The sequence below is a fragment of the Oncorhynchus mykiss genome, chromosome 1 (genome assembly GCF_013265735.2).
Source record: "Oncorhynchus mykiss isolate Arlee chromosome 1, USDA_OmykA_1.1, whole genome shotgun sequence".
Lineage (NCBI taxonomy): Eukaryota > Metazoa > Chordata > Actinopteri > Salmoniformes > Salmonidae > Oncorhynchus > Oncorhynchus mykiss.
Genome location: NC_048565.1, coordinates 84,118,018 through 84,131,702, shown reverse-complemented (window position 1 = coordinate 84,131,702; position 13,685 = coordinate 84,118,018). Strand labels below are relative to the sequence as shown.

General features: G+C 41.4%; 1 long non-coding RNA gene across 1 annotated transcript; it reads left to right on the top strand.

Annotated features, from left to right (window-relative positions):
• Positions 1 to 4,870: 4,870 nt before the first annotated feature.
• LOC110531009 lies at positions 4,871 to 9,012 on the top strand. Its single transcript, XR_005053182.1, has 4 exons — positions 4,871 to 4,940; positions 5,546 to 5,642; positions 8,446 to 8,606; positions 8,820 to 9,012. It is a non-coding gene; the product is annotated as an uncharacterized LOC110531009 (long non-coding RNA).
• The last annotated feature ends 4,673 nt before the right edge of the window (positions 9,013 to 13,685 follow it).

Below are 13,685 nucleotides of genomic sequence, written 5' to 3'. Positions count from 1 at the left end.
ACCCATCTTTTCCAATCCAATCTTACCTCAACGATTCTTACGCAAGTATGTATGAACCTCGATAACAACACTGTTAGTCAGTAAATTCAATTCCAGTTTCGTTTGTGCAGGTTTGGATGCAACATCAAGGCCCAGACCTATTTCATGACAGAGTGGGTAGCAGTCTTTCACCAGTTCTTTAGTGTTAAACGTCACATATGATTGGTCTAAGTTGGTAACATTTTGCTTCGTTTCATCAGCACAAAGAGCAAGGTCAATCTTAATCAGAGATGCGCTCTAGCTTGACTTCCAGCAAATTGCCTCCCTTCGACGCCCTGGCTATTAACAGGTCCATTTCTTTTTTTTTCTTCATTAAAGCCAACCTCCTCCTTTTTGTTACTTCTTTCAGCCTTTGGTATTTCGGCTCAAGTGTTGCTGTAGTGGCCTTCTGGTTATTGGAAATCTCTGCAGAATTCCTTTGTTTGCGACGTTTTTTCATGAAAGTATCCTTGTAAAATTCACATCTCCTTTGACCTTGTAACTGTGTCCTTCTCCTCAAAACTGATCCTAACACATCCATAATCTCATGAGCCAGCTCAGTTCTCCCACTTTGTAAATCCAGATAAAAATTTTGTTCTAGAACATCACAGACAACCTGCCTGTAAGTTCCACACACATCTGAGGCAAAATCAGCCAATTCTAACATGACATCTCTGGTCAATAGATGCAAGTCAAGTTTATCCTTTTTCACAAATTTAGATTTCACATCCAGGTCAAGTCCTTTTTCTTTACAGAGAGGGTAGAGGTACTCCAATGCTTCTTCTATTGTGGTTTCTGTCTGGACATGTTGAGGATAGATCACATCCAGATCAGCCTCATCCTTTGTGCATATTTCATTAGGTCCCTTTTCAGGGCCAAGGAGTGCAGTCTCATCCGCATACCGTGTTAAAACTGTCTCAGTAAAGAGGCTTTCAGTCTTCACATGCGGAGGAGATATCAAGTCCACAACAGACTCCTCCTTTATACAGACGTCAAAGGGTTTTCGATTTTCTGAGACGTTGCTATGCAAATTGGACCTTGCCCATTTAAGAGAGGAGTCTCTTGCTTTGATTGTCTTTGGATCAGGAAGTTCAAACACTTCTGCTAACCACTCAGGTTGTGTCCTCCTGTGATTCTTTTTCATGTCTTTTAGTTTTAACAAAGTCCGGGCGGAAAAATCATATCGTACTTCATCACCAATACCAAGATCAAAGTTGTATTCTAGAATATCAGAGATAACATGCTGGTGAGCTCTATTAATCTCTTTAGCATATTGAGACACCTCAACCATTACACCATTTGTCAGTAAATGACGATCAAGTTTCTGTTTCGCTCCAGATCCAACATTGAAATCTACACCCAGTTCTTTGCACTTCGGGTATGGAGCTTTCCAAAACCTTCCAAACTGTCTTGGGGTTTTTCTTGAGTAATGGTCACGACACTGCCGTATATACTCATCTATCGTTTTTTGGCATTGCAGTCTTCGTCTTTCATCGCCATTGTAGTCTTCGTCTTCATCAGAAGGAAAGTTGAATGGCTCACAATAATCGGAAAGAATAGGCCTCGGTCTAGTAGATACAGCTAAATTACATCTGCTTTCTGTAGCAAGTGAGGTTAGCACAGAAGGAGTGTCAGTACTATATCTTGCTAGATAAACATTGTCAGCAGGCAATGGCAATTCATTATTAGTCTGGGTTTGGTTTACGCTAAACACCTGTGAAGATGGGTTGATTTGAGCTTCAAATGAACCACAGTGAGTGAATGCAGGTTTGGATGCAACATCAAGGCCCAGACCTATTTCATGACAGAGTGGGTAGCAGTCTTTCACCAGTTCTTTAGTGTTAAACGTCACATTTGAATGTTCTAAGTTGGTAACATTTTGCTTTGTTTCATCAGCACAAAGAGCAAGGTCAATCTTATCAGAGATGCTCTCTAGCTTGACCCAATGAGGTTCTACTTGTCTGACTTCTAGCAAATTGCCTCCCTTCGACACCCTGGCTATTAACATGTCCATTTCTCTTTTTTTTCTCATTAAATCCAACCTCCTCCTTTTTGTTATTTCTTTCAGTCTTCGGTATTTCGGCACAAGTGATGCTGTAGTGAAATTCAGTCTACGGAAAATCTCGGGATTCTTATGTTTGGGTCGTTTTTTCATGAAAGTATCCTTGTCATATCCACATCTCCTTCGCTTTTGTATATCTGTCATACTCAACAAAGTGTGTAGCGTATACATAATATCTTGAGCGAGCTGAGTTTTCCCACTTCGTAAATCCAGATCAAAATTTTGTTCTAGAACATCACAGACAACCTGCCTGTAAGTTCCACACACATCTGAGGCAAAATCAGCCAATTCTAACATGACATCTCTGGTCAATAGATGCAAGTCAAGTTTATCAATTTTCACACATTTAGACTTCACATCCAGGTCAAGTCCTTTTTCCTTACAGAGAGGGTAGAGGTACTCCAATGCTTCTTCTAGCGTGGGCATCATTAAGGATTGCTTCATTGTTATGTCTGTCTGAGTGAAGATGGTTTCTGTCTGGACATGTTGAGGATAGATCACATCCAGATCAGCCCCATCCTTTGTGCATATTTCATTAGGTCCCTTTTCAGGGCCAAGGAGTGCAGTCTCATCCGCACACCGTGTTAAAACTGTCTCAGTAAAGAGGCTTTCAGTCTTCACATGCGGAGGAGATATCAAGTCCACAACAGACTCCTCCTTTATACAGACGTCAAAGGGTGTTCGATTTTCTGAGATGCTGCTATGCAAATTGGATCTTGCCCGTTTAAGAGAGGACTTGCTTGCTTTGAGTGTCTTTGGATCAGGAAGTTCAAACACTTCTGCTAACCACTCAGGTTGTGTCCTCCTGTGATTCTTTTTCATTTCTTTTAGTTTGAACAAAGTCCGGGCGGAAAATTCATATCGTACATTACCAACACCAAGATCAAAGTTGTATTCTAGAATATCATAGATAACATGCTGGTGAGCTCTATTAATCTCTTTAGCATATTGAGACACCTCAACCATTACACCATTTGTCAGTAAATGACGATCAAGTTTCTGTTTCGCTCCAGATCCAACACTGAAATCTACACCCAGTTCTTTGCACTTCGGGTATGGAGCTTTCCAAAACCTTCCAAACTGTCTTGGGGTTTTTCTTGAGTAATGGTCACGACACTGCCGTATATACTCATCCTCTATCGTTTTTTGGCATTGCAGTCTTCGTCTTTCATCGCCATTGTAGTCTTCGTCTTCATCTGAAGGAAAGTTGAATGGCTCACAATCGGAAAGAATAGGCCTCAATCTAGTAGATACAGCTAAATTGCAGCCGCTTTCTGTAGCAGGCGAGGTTAGCACAGAAGGAGTGTCAGAACTATATCTTGCTAGATGAACATTGTCAGCAGGCAATGGCAATTCATTATTGGTCTGGGTTTGGTTTACGCTAAACACCTGTGAAGATGGGTTGATTTGAGCTTCAAATGAACCACAGAGGGTGAATGCATTTGCTATGGGAATATCACTGGACGGTGATCCATGCCATGACTCCTCTTTGAGAAAATGCCCTTCAGATGTGCTAACGGGATCTTGGGCATTACAGAAATAAACCACTTTGACAGCATTATTCTCCCCATCACTTGGGCCTGTCTTTTCAGGGAAAAGACGTAAAATCTGCCCTTGACTTGTTGTTTGGGAACTGATGGAAGGTACATGTGAATGCTCTTTTGGTAAACCCACATAGGAACACGAAGACCATGGGACAGTTGGGGATATTCCCATGTCATTCTCCTCTAGCTTTACATCAATCTCAGAAAGAAAATAACTGTCTGATAAATTGTTGGTAGTTTGGATCACTGTATAGTCATGTTCATATGTTGAATCGGTTTTGGTTTCCAGATAACTTGTTTCTGTGTTTCCTGACACTGGAGAATGTGGGTAATCTATACAGGCATTAATTGAATCAGACCAAATGGTTACTTGGGATCTCTCTGCTTCATCGTCCTCTATCTTAACATCCATTTTGCACCAATAAACTACAAAAACAAACTCATCAAAAAGCCCTGATGACAATCTCTAAACTGAAAAAAGTCGATTGTTAGATATCTGACAGAACAACTTATTTAAAAAAGGAAAGCCAACGTCACTTTACGGTACAACCAGTCACCAGCAGCAATTAGTCATTTATTTAATATTGATAAATACTGTAAGTTCTATTTCAAACCCACCCGGGAATCAGACTCGCTGCTAAAAAAAATATAATTCACCAATTTGCGACTACCCGTGTCTTTCCAATACATACATGGGCTATACAAATTACCATTCAACTGATCTGACCAAGCTAGCCAGCCAACTTCATAGCTAGCTAACGAGCTAGCTAGATAGCTAGCTAAATGACAACAAACGCCTAAATCGTATTTGGCGATGTATCTAACGTTAGCTATTTAGATGTAACTTTTTATTGTGTTTTGCTAACTAGGTTAATGCGGTTAGCAACTGCTAACCAATCGTTAGCAAGCTAGCTAGTTGTCCATAACATAGCTAGCTAGCGTTAAGTTTGCTACTAGGCTACCTACCTAAAATAACGTAAGGTTACCTTTACTGGTGGCGGACTACAGCAAATCCCTTGGCCTGCATTGTGTTTAAAGAAAATCGAGACACAAAAAGATGACTTCACAGATCTGTTCAGCGTTATTTCTTAAAACCGCCTGCTAGCTAACAGCAGCATGCGCCGGAGTGGAATTTTTAAGTAGCAACCTCGTCAGGTGGTTGTGGCTAGTTGGGGTACAGCTACAGACGAACGTGACGTTATTCTCCCGTCGTGCAATTCGGTTTTGACTATTTCACAGATGATCCGTTATATTGACCAGATACTATAGTGACTAGGGCCCGAAAGGTTGCAAGATAGAATCCCCAAGCTGACAAGGTAAACATCTGTCGTTCTTCTCCCGAACAAGGCCGTTCATAGGCTGTCATTGTAAATAAACATGTGTTCTTAACTGACTTGCCTAGTTAAATATATATATATATATTTTAATAATTAAGGCTGCAGTACGGTGATCACCACTGACCCAGATATGCCAAGACCCTCAAAATGCCTTATACCTGTGGTGGCATCGGTGTAGATGATCAGGTCCTGTACATATCCTGTCAGAGAGCCACGTAAAGAGAACTTGACTCCAAATCTGTGACGCTTTGATGGGATGTAATTGGCAGAATGTAAGCCTCCCTTTCCAAGCCATGTGAGGCTCTTTTTATGCCAGAGACAGTATTTTCTTTCAGTTCATGAGAATACTTGCAAACAAATTATGCACATTCAGTAGGCTAAAGACATTATGAATGTTGATACATTTGAAAAGAGCCTTGGGGTTTTCTGTAATATGATTATGGGCATACCTGTTGGTTTCCTGCACCACACTCTCCACCAATTCCTCAAGGAACAGTTTAAAACACTCTGCCTCTGAGGAGGTAGGCAGGGTGCTTTGTATGCCAGACAGGGTGTCATTGAAGTCTATCTCTGATTGTTTGAAGTGACAGGATCTCCAGCAGCAGGGCGCGACCTCCTCAACTTCGACCTCTTCTCCCTTACAGCCTACAAGATTGGCAGTAGCACCAGCATCTTGGGAAGGTGAGGGATGATCATTGCCTGCAATGTTTGGCAGGGCACCATTGTCACTCTCATACACAGGTTCTTCAGAATGACAAAATATCTATTGTACCTACTCATCAGTAAGGCGTTTCCTTTTGAAACCGGACATTGTCTCTATACTCAAAGGCTATCAGTGTCTGTCAAGAGTTACGTTTTTTGTCATGACTGACTTAGATTGTAGGTATGGTTACTCTGGGTTGCCAGTTTAGACCCCTCCTTCCCAGGAGTTTTATTTTTATTCAGATTATAAACATCTGTGTTTATTGATGAATCACCCATCATAGTAATATTTCCTCCATCATATCCCCTCATGATACCTTCCCCCATTTCCGTTTTCCTGTGTGTGGGTGGCAGAAATATTTACACTTCATCATATTGTTGCACTGTGCGCATCATCTGCATAGCTACCATTTGGCAGAGGGCGTAAAAGAGCTTGGCTAGTTTTCTTTTGTGGCTGGCAGTTGGCATGAACCAATTTATCGCGTAAATTGCGACCTCTCCTATACACAATACGTGGTGGATATTTAAATTCAGCCGGCAAAACTGGGTCCGATGATAAAATATGCCAGTGTTTCTTGACCACACCTCACACTTCTCGCGAATTCAAAGTATATGTTCTTTTGAACATTACGGAGTGTTCTTTGGCTTTAGCTGGTCTTTTTTGTAGCAGTTCATCTCGTGTTTTTTCCAATGCCAAATTAAGAGCCTCATCCACACATTGTGACGAGTAGCCTCTTAGAAACCTCATGCGCATCTCCGCTGCTTTTTCTAGATAATCCTCTGTGGAGTGGCATATACGGCGCAGTCTAAAAAAATGTATTCTTGGAAGTCCTCTTTTTAATGGCTAAGGGTAGAAGCTGTCACCCTGTAATAGAGTATTTCTGTCCGTTTCTTTTCTATACAGAGTTGTAAACAGGCTTCCATTTGATTTCTCAATCCACAAATCGAGATAATGAACACGTTGAGTGTCAAATTCAATAGTGAATTTGAGATTAGGGTCAATGTCATTGAGTAGTGCCATAAAATCTGACAGTTCTTCTTCAGTTCTATATGGTGGTGACAGAAATATTCACACTTCAACATATTGTTGCACTGTGCGCAACCTCTGCATTTATAGCAACCATTCGGTAGAGGGCGAAAAAGAGCCTGGCGAATTTTCTTTGTGGCTGGTAGTTGGCATGGACCAATTTATCTCGTAAATTGCGACCTCTCCAATATACAATAAGTGGTGGATTCTTAAATTCAGCTGGAAAAGCTGGGTCCGATGATAAAACATTTCTTGACAGCATCAACCATTTTTTACGAGTTCAAAGTGTATGTGTTGGTGAACATTCCAGAATGTTATTTAGCTCTAGTGGGTCTTTTTGTAGCAGTTCATCTCGTGTTTTCCCCAATGCCAAATGAAGAGCTTCATCCACACATTGTGGAGAGTAGCCTCTTCTTGGAAACCTATCACGCATCTCTGCTGCTTTTTCTAGATAATCCTCTGTGGAGTGGTGTTTACTGCACAGTCTGAAAAACTGGCTTCTTGGAAGTCCTCTTTTTAATGGCTCAGGTTGGAAACTGTCCCCCTGTACTATATCATTTCTGTCCGTTTCTGTTCTATACAGAGTGGTAAACAGGGTTCCATTTCATTTCTCAATCCACATATCGAGGTAATGAACACGTTTAGTGTCACATTCAATAGTGAATTTGAGATTGGGGTCAATATCATTGAGTAATGCCATAAAGTCTGACAGCTCTTTTTCCATTCCTCCTCATATGCAAAAACATGCTGTCAATATATCGATACCACTTCAGGACTTTATTCAAAAATTGATTTTTGTTTTCATTATTAACAAAACGTTCTTCAAAAAGACCCACATAAAGGTTAGCATGTCTCGGAGCGAATGTGAAGCCCATCGACGTTCCATTCGTTTGTAGGTGGTATTCATCATCAAACCTGAAATAGCTGTACGTCAAAACATATTCAGCTCTAGAATAAAGTTTGTTGGTGGCTATTCGTTAGTATCTCTGTCTCTCAAATAGTGTGCTAGTGCTGCCAGCCCCCCTCCCCCCACATGGGGAATGCTGATATATTGACTGTCGACATCTAATGTGACCAAAATACAGTCTTCTTTTAAACCCGTTATTGGTGATATCTTGTTTATGAAGTCTATAGAGTATTTTTACATATGATGGCAATGATTGCACATGAGATTTAATAAAATAATCTACAAAGTTCGACAATGGGTCTAGCATTGAGCCTATTCCTGCAACCACTGGTCTGCCTGGATAGTTGCCTTGTTGTGTTTTAGGTTTGTGTAATTTCTGTAAAATGTATAAGCATGGACGTATGGCACATTTGCAGCAAAGATATTCATATTCAGGTTTTGAGATAAGGTTGTTTAATAGGGCTCCAGATTAGTGGATGCCTCTGTGTCCAAGTTTCCATGTCCTCCCGGTGCTGCGTATCTGTATCCTCCGATCAGCGGTGCGTCCCCTTCGTCAGCCTCTCCGTTGAGCTGGTAGTCCTCTGTGTCTCGCTGGTATTTCTTGATCTTTGTTGCTTGTAGAGAGTCTCTGTGTTTCCCAATGGACTGCTTGATCGTGTCGTCTATGGCTGTAAAATTAGGGCCTAGAACCTCCTTCATTATAGCCTCATGTTCGCTAATCTTAACTTTAACTTCTTTCACTTCCTTCGACACATGTTCAACGATTAATAGCATTAAATCTAATGAGCATTTGTTGAGTATTTCACCCCATTGCTGAACAAAAGTTTTGTCGTTTTTCCCTATTCTAGGCTCCTTCTGTATTCTCAGTCCTCTTGGAATGCGCTTGTTGCGCCAAAACTCGCTAAGAGTGGTGCCATGCAGGAACAAATGTGTTTCTTTCTCTCGGAGTCTCTGGAGTTGGATTTTGAGTTTGACAGTCGAGCGTGGAACTGGGTTGCCTATGTTGGAGGTAGGAAAAATAATCTTATTGGCGTCTTCTTGTGTGAATGAAAGGGTACTCGCACAATGTGTGGTAAGTGAGTTTAACTCTCGTAGTGGATCCATTGTGTACTTGGTACGTCTTTTACTTTTGTGTATACTTTCAAGATTCCAGAGTGTGGATTGAAAAATAGTTATACAAAATTCAAAAGGCACTCGCACATCTGAGCAATCTTATTTGCAGGTGCATGGCAACAATTGAACAAGATGAAGGAAAAAGGGTCTCTGTATTTTGCCTCCAACCCCCTTCGATGCGTAGAACGGATGTGGGTGGGGCCAGGTCTACATAAGGGTGCACATTTTAAAAAATCACAAAAGCTCTGACGAAGGCCATGTGGCCGATACGTAAGCTTATTAAATATCGGTGATACTATCAAGAGCAGTGTGCGGTTTCCTTTTTCCTCAGCTAAAGACTTACAGAAATCTCTGTAAGATGCTAACATCTCTGTTGACGAGTCTACAATTCGTAAAATACTAAACAAGAATGGTGTTCATGGGAGGACAGCACGGAAGAAGCCACTGCTGTCCAACAAAAACATTGCTGCACATCTGAAGTTCGCAAAAGATCACCTGGATGTTCCACAGCACATCTGGCAAAATATTATATATTGGTTGAGGTTATTGCTGCCAAAGGAGGGTCAACTTGTTATTAAATCCAAGGGTTCACATACTTTTCCCAACCTGCACTGTGAACGTTTACACAGTGTGTTCAATAAAGACATGAAAAATGATCATTGTTTGTGTGTTATTAGTTTAAGCAGACTGTTTGTCTGGTGTTGTGACTTAGATGAAGATCAGATACAATTTTCTGACCAATTTATGCAGAAATCCTGGTAATTCTAAAGGGTTCACATACTTTGTCTTCCCACTGTAAGTAAACATACTTTAAAGTTCTACTTAAGTTGTTTTGGGGGGTATCTGTACTTTACTATTTATATTTTTGACAACTTTTACTTTTATTTCACTACATTCCTAAAGAAAATATTGTACTTTTTACTCCATACATTTTCCCTGACAACCTAAAGTACTCGTTACATTTTGAATCATTAGCAGGACAGGAAAATTGTGAAATTCACACACTTATCAACAGAACACATGGTTATCCCTACTGCCTATGGTCTGGTGGACTCACTAAACACAAATGCATTGTTTGTAAATAATGTCTGAGTGTTGGAGTGTGCCCCTGGCTATCCGTAATTTTTTGAAACAAGAAAATGGTGTCGTTTGCTTTGCTTATTATAAGGAATTTGAAATTATTTATACTTTTACGTTTGATACTTACATATATTTTAGCTATTCCATTTACTTTTGATACTTAAGTATATTTTAAACCAAATACTTTTAGACTTTCACTCAAGTAGTATTTTACTGGGTGACTTACTACTTCTTCAGTCATTTTCTATTAAGGTATCTTTACTTTTAATTAAGTATGACGATTTGGTAGTTTTCCCACCACTGCTCCATAGTAACTAATGTCAGCTGGAGCCATTGATGTGAGTGGCGAGCACCACAGTACACCGCCAAGAGTCACAGCAGCCGCTGATTCAGTGAGACCGGAAGTTCCAGAAGTGACAGTCCATGTCAAGTCCGAGAGAGAACCCAAAGCGTTCAGAGGTGACAGCTCTGACAGATCCACAGTTCAAGAGTGGGTCGACATCACAAAAGCTTATCTGGAAAAACAAAGATGTGATGTGACTGATTAGGCGGAAGAGATCATGAACAGGTTGATGGGAAAAGCAAGGGATGTCGTGAAGATTGGCGAGTGAGTGGATGTCATACTATCACATTCTCCTGCAGTACTTCAGTGACATGTCATCCTGTCTGCCTCTTGAAGACTTCTACAGTCCCAGACCCAAGCTAAAGAAGAACCTAATCAACTACTGGATCAGGCTCAACAAAGCAGCAGATCAAGCCGATAAGGGTTTACGTAGACAGGGTGGGAGGATGGAAAATATAATTCAACAAGTGGTTCGCATGTTTGTGAAAAATTTCCCTGATTCTGAGCTCTCCTGCAGGTTCAACTGCAAAGCACTTGTCATGACGTTGGCCTGGGGGTAGGTTTATGACAGTCATAAATACCTCTCCCCCTTTTTCCTCTCTCTACCCTACTGATGTGACATTTGAAAATCCTTTCATTAACATAGAGATTCTGGGAACATCAGAAGGTGGGGGGAAATGAACCACATTCTGGGAATCCGAACAATTGAACATATGCGGTGGTACTTAATGAATATGATGTCAGTTCGGTTGTCATCTGAGACATGTCAGAATGGTTCAGATAATAACTACAGAAAGAAGCCAACCTCAGCGTGAGCTTTGGTTGCAAATGGTATGAACTTTGAACTCTTATTCACTACAGAAGTGAACGCGGGCTAGGAAAGAACAGACAGAGTATCCCGTCTGCCACACAAAGAAGTTACTACAATGCATCCAATTTACCAGCAGAGACATTCTTCAAAGGACGAAGGACTCTGTTGGGCAACACAGCCTTCCATCTACCACCAACCTACCGAAGCGCAGCTCAGAGTAAATATTTATTGCATTTTCCTTTTCCAAATGGGCGGTAATTTAGAATGGATAAGATTCTGTATTTACAATAGAGTAGCTGCCTACGGCCCAATAGAGACATTGCTTCTCCCTTTGTTCTTCAGTCTTCCTGCTCTTTCATTCAAAACCCAACCCCCCTTTTCTTTGTGTAACCAGCTGTCATATCTATTCCGTCCGCTAGGGACGTTTTCCTTTATGACATCATTTGTAATCAAGGTATGATTAATTCTGTGTATATGTAATTCTGTGTGATCAGTTAGGTATTTAGTAAATAAATAATTAAACCCAATTTTTGTATTGCTGATTCAACTTGTTAGCCAGAGTTCATGAAGATAACCAAGAATTTACAACTTTCAGATGAGACTGAAATAAGGTGACGATCAATATTGACTGCTGTTGATGGAAAATATTACTAGTTCATTCGGAAGATAACTGCTCTATAAATATTATTTCGTGGTGACCCGACTTTCTAGTTAATTACATTTACATGATTAGCTCAATCACTTAATATTAATTACAGAGAAAGGATTTTATAGAATAGCATGTCATATCACTTAATCCGGGATAGCCAAAGACACTAAACACTTCATGAATGGAACTCCAAAGATGTGCAGGTGAGGGTCAACAGCTTTCAGAGGGAGTAGAGAGCCTTAATGAGACAAGGCAGCTTTTCACAGCCGAAGAGTCATTCCACTGCTCTGCATGACAGCAATCTCTACTGCAGGCCACACTGCCTTCTCCCACCTGGACAAGAGGACCACCTATGTCAGAATGCTGTTCATTGAAAAGCTCAGAGTTCAACACCATAGTGCCCTCCAAGCTCATCTCTAAGCTAAGGACCCTGGGACTGAACACCTCCCTCTGCAACTGGATCCTGGACCAAGGGTAGGCAACAACACATCCGCCACACTGACCATCAACACAGGGGCCCATCGGGTGCAGGCTTAGTCCCATCTTGTACTCCCTGTTCACCCATGACTGTGTGGTAGTGCACAACTCCAATATCATCATTACGTTTGCTGATGACACAACGGTGGTATGCCTGATCACCGATGCCAATGAGACGGCCAACAGGGAGGAGGTCAGAGACCTGGCAGTGCGGTGCCAGGGCAATAACCTCTTCCTCAATGTCAACAAGATAAAGGAGCTGGTTGTGGACTACAAGAAATGGAGGGCCGAGCTCGCCACCTTCCACATCAACAGGGCTCTTGTAGAGCAGGTCGAGAGATTCAAGTTCCTCGGTGTCCACATCACTAAAGAACTGTCATGGTCCACACATATCTACAGTTGTGAAAAGGGCACAACACCTCTTCCCCCTCAGGAGGCTGAAAAGATTTGGCATGGGTCCTCAGAGCCTCAAAAAGTTATACAGCTGCACAATTGAGAACATCTTTACTGGCTGTATAACTGCTTGGTATTGAAGGGCTTTGCATTAAACCGCAAGGCGCTAAGGGGATAGAGCTCCCTGCCATCTATGACCTCTATACCAGGCAGTGTCAGAGGAAGGCCCTAAAAATTGTCTCCAGCCACCCAAGTCATAGACTGTTCTCTCTGCTACCGCACAGCAAGCAGTACCATGTCTGGAACCAACAAGAACCTGAACCTGAATACTGCTAAATAGTTAACCAAATAGCTACCCAGACTATCTGCGTTGATCCTTTTTGCACAAACTTTGATTAATCACATAAGCTGCTGCTACTGTTTTTCTATCCTTACGTGATGACTAACAAGTCATTTAAATTTGATTTGTAACTTTCGGGTCTTTGTTAGAAATGCCTTGCTTGTGTATGTAGCTTTGCCAGATTGAGGTTTACAGAGAAAAATGACAAAAATAATTGTATGTGTGTGTTATTTCAAAGCATATGTGGTAAACTGTGGGGTGTTGGGTTGAGCATGCAGAGATCAACACAGAGACAAGGAGGTTTTAGTCCACAAAAACAACTTTACTAGGACAGAAAATAAACATAACAAAGACCATCACGTAGGTTTCACTCGGTCCTTCTTCTCTGCTTTTGCTCTGTGTCGGTTTCTCCCCGTTCTCCTTTTATTTGGCCTCCATGGCTGGTTGGCACTTTCCCCTAATTACCTCCACCTTGAGCTATCCGGGTCGGGGTGCCAAGCTCACGTATTCCCAGCAGAGGGAGCCAACGTCTCATCAGGTCCCTCCCCTCTATTACCATCCCCCGGGGTAGGCCTACTGGGATACCACACATAGTTAATTTGGCTCCATGCTCATGCTGGCCAATAAAAGTGGATGAAACTCATTCTTCACTACACGGTTAAAGACTGGTCATCCCTCATCCAGTCACATTCTCTGTTCTCTCCAGTAATCATTACTAGACAACACTCTAATATTGATGTGTTGTAGACAGATGGTTACATTCTCTGGTGTATTGAGAGATCTGCCTCAGTCCTCAGACTAACATAAATAAAGTGTGATTCATGGGGTGCATCTCAATAGTCTGAAGTGTCTTTCTTGGTCTCCTTTCCCTTATCTGTGAAA